Below are 5,593 nucleotides of genomic sequence, written 5' to 3' on the forward strand. Positions count from 1 at the left end.
TATCTGATGCAATAATTTCTGGTATCATTCCTATTGTTAGAAAAATATGATCTATTCTGGTGAAGGTTTGATGAGGGTGCGAGAAATAAGTGAATTTCTTTTTCATTGGGTTACTTTCTCTCCACGAATCTACCAGATTGTATTTGGAAAGAAGTTGAGAAAAAGGTAATCTAGGAGGTTATTTTGGATGGTGTAAAAGGTGATTTATCTAGAAATGGGAGGAGGACCTGGTTCGAATACCCGCACATTATCACTGTTCCTATTTTGTGTGTATTAATCACTTGTAATATATGTGAGAGGAATGGTGTAGGTTGTTTGTTAGGAGCATAGTAGGAAATCACCGTGATTGCTGTATCCATTATATAACCCATGAGTATCAGGTATCTACCTTCTGGGTCTTTAATTTCTGATGATAAGGTGAATGGTGTGGATCGGTGAAATGCAATTAGAGTACCCCTTTGTTTGGTACAGGCAGAAGCCGTGTAAATTTGTTGATAAAAAGGAGAAATATATTTTGGAGTAGAATCTTTGGTGAAGTGTGTTTCTTGGAGGCATACTATGTGAGCCTTCTTGTTATGGAAAGTACGGAAGGCTTTGGTCCTTTTTTGAGGGACATTTATTCCCTGAACATTCAGGGAAAGTATATTCAGTGGTGCCATGGCAACAGATCAAATAGTTTTGACTTACTTTTTGTTATGCCGAGCTGACTGCGCAGATCAACCTGTGTGGACTGAAGAGATGAAAAGATAGAAAAGAAACCAGTGAATTCTGGAGTAAAGAGTAAACAAAAAACATACGAGATTAGATGATACATTGTATAAATTATTTTTTGCAAGTAATCACAATTTACCCGTGAAAGAGAATAAATATCTCTCTCAGGGGAATAAGTGCCTTCGTCACACTCCCACATAATATGGTTGGGAGAATGAGGAGGGCTAATGGGGGTACACGGATCTTCCGCTTACAGGAGAGAAGTGCTATGTCAAAAGACATCAAAATGATGATTCATTAATTGGAGTGCAGAATATAGTTTTTGTTGAAATTATTTATTCCAGGGTGGTTGTGTATGGTTAGTCTTGCCCTAGGCTAAATAATTCAGTTAGAAAGGTACTGTTAATAACTTTGGTATTGATGAAGATAGTTTGAATTATTTTGGGATTTTAACCCTTTTAGAGTAAACAATTACATATTTTATTCATATGTAACTGTTTAGATATGTTAACTCATAAAATTGAGGTTGTATTGCTTCAGATTAGAATAAACAAAAACATAATTCTAGGATCTAGTTAGGTAATAATATATTTGTTTTAAGAAAAGAAAGAAAAAGCTTCCATTACTTCTGGATTATTGAACATATTTGTCCTAAAAAGTAATAAATCTATTGTTATTACCTGAAAATATATAACTGAACAAGAATTTCCTTATTTCACTTATATATTCTAAGGCTATATGAATCAGAAGTAATAAGAAATATAACTGGAATGTAACTTGATCCCATACAGTGTGTGACTATCAGAATGCAGTTACATTCAGTTATAAATACAGGTTTTTTTTATAGAGAACCATCTCTTAGTATAATAAATGAAGAGATATCAGGAATTAGGATGTCAGTCCATTGAATCTTCTTGGTCCATGGATGATGTGGCATAACGGCCTCTTTTGTGAGAATGATGATTCCCATTTTGTTCTGAAATTTTCTGGGTGCTGCCTGAAGGTGAAGATGATGCCATTCTTCTGCGTGTGGGAGTGTTGCTGCTTGTGGGTTCTGTCAGATTTAATTTTAAAAGGGTTTGTTGTAGTTCATCTGCTGATCTGCTTCTGTAAATTGTACCTTGGTAGTTAAATCTGACTGAAAAGGGGAAGCCCCATTGATACATAATGTTGTGGCGTTGCAGTTCCATTAGTTGGGGTTTCATGGATCGTCTTTTAGTAATAGTAAGTTGGGATAGGTCAGCAAAAATTTGATAATTGTGTCCTTGAAAATTAAGTTCCTTTTTTTCTCTTGCAGCAACTAGTATTTGTTCTTTCGTTCTGTAATAATGAAATTTTGTGATTATATCACGTGGGGGTCCATCTTTCTTTTTGGCTGTGAGGGCTCTGTGTACTCTGTCCAGTTCTAAACGCTCAATAGGGATATCTGGCTTTAGTTCTTGTAATAGAGCAGTAATAGTAGATTGCAGGTCTGTCACAGTTTCAGGTATTCCCCTTATGCGCAAGTTTGAACGTCTGGCTCTATTTTCGTAATCTTCGAGCTTAGTTTGAAGTATTAAATTCTCTTCTTTTAATTGTTCCAATTCTGTTATATTTTCTTGGGTTGTAATTTCAATTTCATCAATTTTTATTTCTAAGGCTGCGGTGCGGTTTCCCAGCTCTCTTATTTCTTTGGTTAGGCTTTTTGTTATTTGGTCTGAGGTTTGTTTTAAAGCCTTATGAAGCATCTTTTCAAATTGTAATAATATTACTGGGGATGCTGAGGAGGCTTGTGGAGAAGTTTGTAAGAGGATTTGTTCTGTATCTGACTCAAATGGAGAGTCTTGCTGTGACATTTTCTGTCTGTGAGAGCTCCCTGATGCTGTATATTGTGAGGTGACTGGAGCTGCTTTAGTTGCAGTGAGTGCCTGTGAGCTCTTTGTGAGGTGATTTTTATTTCTGCCACGGCTTCCTCCCAGTACCATATTTCCTGCCCAAACTTTCACAGTTTGTTCCCTGGGGCAAAAAGGCTCAAATGGATACCTTTTGAGCCTGCAGGCACCGCTTTGTCCTTCTCTTCTCTCCTCAGCGGTGTGGAGCTCTAACAATGCATGTCTGCTCCGCTAGGCTCCGCCTCCTGTCCCCCATCGTACATACACCTTTCAATTCCATTTGTTTATAAGTACAATATCACCCTGAGATGCTGCCCAGTTGAAATGCAGTTACAGTAGTCACTGAGCATGAATACTGGGTCTCAAGGGCCATAATCTAAAGCCAGAACATTTTTTCTTTAGTTGTGGATTAAGTAATAAATGGTTAAAACCCCTGTCAAGTTTATTTTTTTGCTGTCTGTATCCCAATAGAGGGATTTACATTCACTTTTTAGGAAAAGATAGAAAATCTCTCCAAGCGAGGGGAAATCCACCCCTAGACAGTTGTCCTCAGAACAAGTGTCCTCTATTCTTGTTCTACTGGCAACTCAAAATTTGGGATTTCCCCTTTCAGTCTTGGTGACATGGTTGAGACACAGAGAGGAAGTAAAAAAAAAAGAAAAATGACAAGGGTTCTATTTGTTCCCTACTCTAACCAAAAGAAAAAAGGGCTTTAGGTGCATTTAAATTTAACTCTGGCCAGGATATTACCCTTTATTTTTTTGGGAGGGCTGGGGGGGGGGGATTTAAAGTAAAAGTTAAAAAATAGTGGGCATATATAAATATGTAAAATGCTGCAAGGGGAGGTATTTCAAATCTATATATTACAAAAAAATTGACATAAAAAGCAACTTTGCCAAACCGATGAATATTTATTAAAATAGAAGGGGAGCAAATAAAGAGGCAAAAATTAGGGGAGAGAAATATTCTATCTTTTTATTTGAAGATCTGAGTTTACATCTCTGTTAGACCACCAAGATTATAAAATTATGCAAAATAAATTAAAAATAAATTGTGCTTTCCAAAACAATTAGTACCATGCTATTGTTAAGGGAGCACCATGGAGCAACTTCAGTCCATAAACAAGGAATCTGTCAACTCCTTTTGTCTTACTTGTCTGATTTACGGTCTCTCTCACTTCTTGAGGGTCTCTTGCATGACCGGCTACCTTCTGAGTTTGTCCTCTTGAGGTCAGACCTTGATGAGCCTTTGTCCTTGAATCCTTTGGAGTCTCTGCTACTTGTGACCTGATACATCTCCTGTATTAAACTTCTGATGATGAAACTCCTAATGTATCCCACCGCTTTCGCTCTGCGCGCCTTCTGCCTTTCTCGTCTCTAACATGCCCTCTCCCTCTGATTCGACTTTCACTGCTACTACTGCTTGAACTGCTGCGACTACTGCTGCTGCTAGAGCTGCTTCAACTGCTCCTTGAGCTGGAACTGCTGCTGGAACTGCTGCTGCTACTACTATGACTCCTACTCTTCTCCACTTTGTTCCTCATCCTCCCTCTGCTCCTGCTTCTCTTTGTGTTCTGATGAGGTAATTTAAGTTTGCTCTACTTGAATCTCAGAAGTGCTGCTACACCTTCCTCTTTTTCCACCACCTGTTCTTATTCCACAGGATAGTGTGTTTCTAGGATTGTTTGAGGTTTATAATCTAATGCTGGCTGGAACATTAGCTTTAGCTCTCGTTCCTGCTCTTGCTTTTCTGTGAACTTAGTTTCTGTGTCAGGTTCTGACTCATTGGTTTTATCTATTTGAGCTTCATCAAGTTTAGTATCTAAAACTGCTTTCTTCTCACTTTCTTCTTCCTTACTTTGGTTAGTCTCACCTGCTAACTCCAAGTCTGTTGACGGACTGACATCTGCTGCTTCCTGATGATTCTCATCCATACTGTCTTTATGTTCCTCCGCTTCCTTTACTTGCTCCTCAACCTCTGCTTCCTGCTCCTCTCATTTACTTATCTGGGGCTACTCTACTACAACTCTACCTTCTTCCTCAATCTTCTCCTCAACTTTAGAATCTTCACCATCTTACATAAGACTAGTCTCTTGCACCATCTCTACATCCCTAACACCAACATCCTTCTCTTCCTCAAAAGGTGTCCTCCACCTCTATGTCATTAGACAGATTACCTGTCTCCTCAACTCTCATGCCAACCCACCTTACCATGTTCTCGATTCTCCTTCTGTTCTTCATTTTCACTGTTCTTCATTTGCACCATCTCTACATCCCTAACACCAACATCCTTCTCTTCCTCAAAAGGTGTCCTCCACCTCTATGTCATTAGACAGATTACCTGTCTCCTCAACTCTCATGCCAACCCACCTTACCATGTTCTCGATTCTCCTTCTGTTCTTCATTTTCACTGTATAAGTTGCAGCATTCCCACACCCAAATGCGGCCACACACAAAACGTGGTGCTTTAAATAAAATGCACAGGGGTGCATTTAACTCTTAATGGCAACCCCATGCTTTCTTGCCCACACAGCACTCAGAGCCGCAGAATTGTGAACCGCGCCTTAAGGAGAACCAAGAATTTAGATAACTAACTTCTTTCAAAAGAGCATTCATTGAGAGAAGTTTGACTATTTTTCTACACAAGTCACATTTTAGTAATGGTCTCAATAAAGGAGGCAACCTTGAATGTTTGACACTTGTGCTTACAAATGTGCCATTTTTGGCCCACTGTAGCTTTTTAGTCTTGCTAAATGTTTAAGATTTTTTTTGATTATGTCACAGCCACCTAAAAAGTAAACTTTAAGGCCTCGTTTACACCATACATGTAGAAAAACTGATAGAAAAATGCTCAGATTTTATGAGCAGAGACACGAGCTTATGGTTTTAATACAAGTTTCAGCAAATTGTGTACATGTTGCAGATTCCTGCGCAGAAAAAAATCGGCACATGATACTAGTGCTGTGGTGTGAACAGGGAGCAGGTGCTCTTGCAGAACATGTACAGAAAAAC

At 38.7% G+C, this 5,593-nt stretch overlaps 1 pseudogene; it reads right to left on the bottom strand.

Annotated features, from left to right (window-relative positions):
- Positions 1 to 3,673: 3,673 nt before the first annotated feature.
- LOC141117789 (uncharacterized) lies at positions 3,674 to 5,042 on the bottom strand (annotated as a pseudogene).
- Positions 5,043 to 5,593: the final 551 nt, after the last annotated feature.

Source organism: Aquarana catesbeiana, linkage group LG13 (assembly GCF_042186555.1).
Source record: "Aquarana catesbeiana isolate 2022-GZ linkage group LG13, ASM4218655v1, whole genome shotgun sequence".
Taxonomy (NCBI): Eukaryota; Metazoa; Chordata; class Amphibia; order Anura; family Ranidae; genus Aquarana; species Aquarana catesbeiana.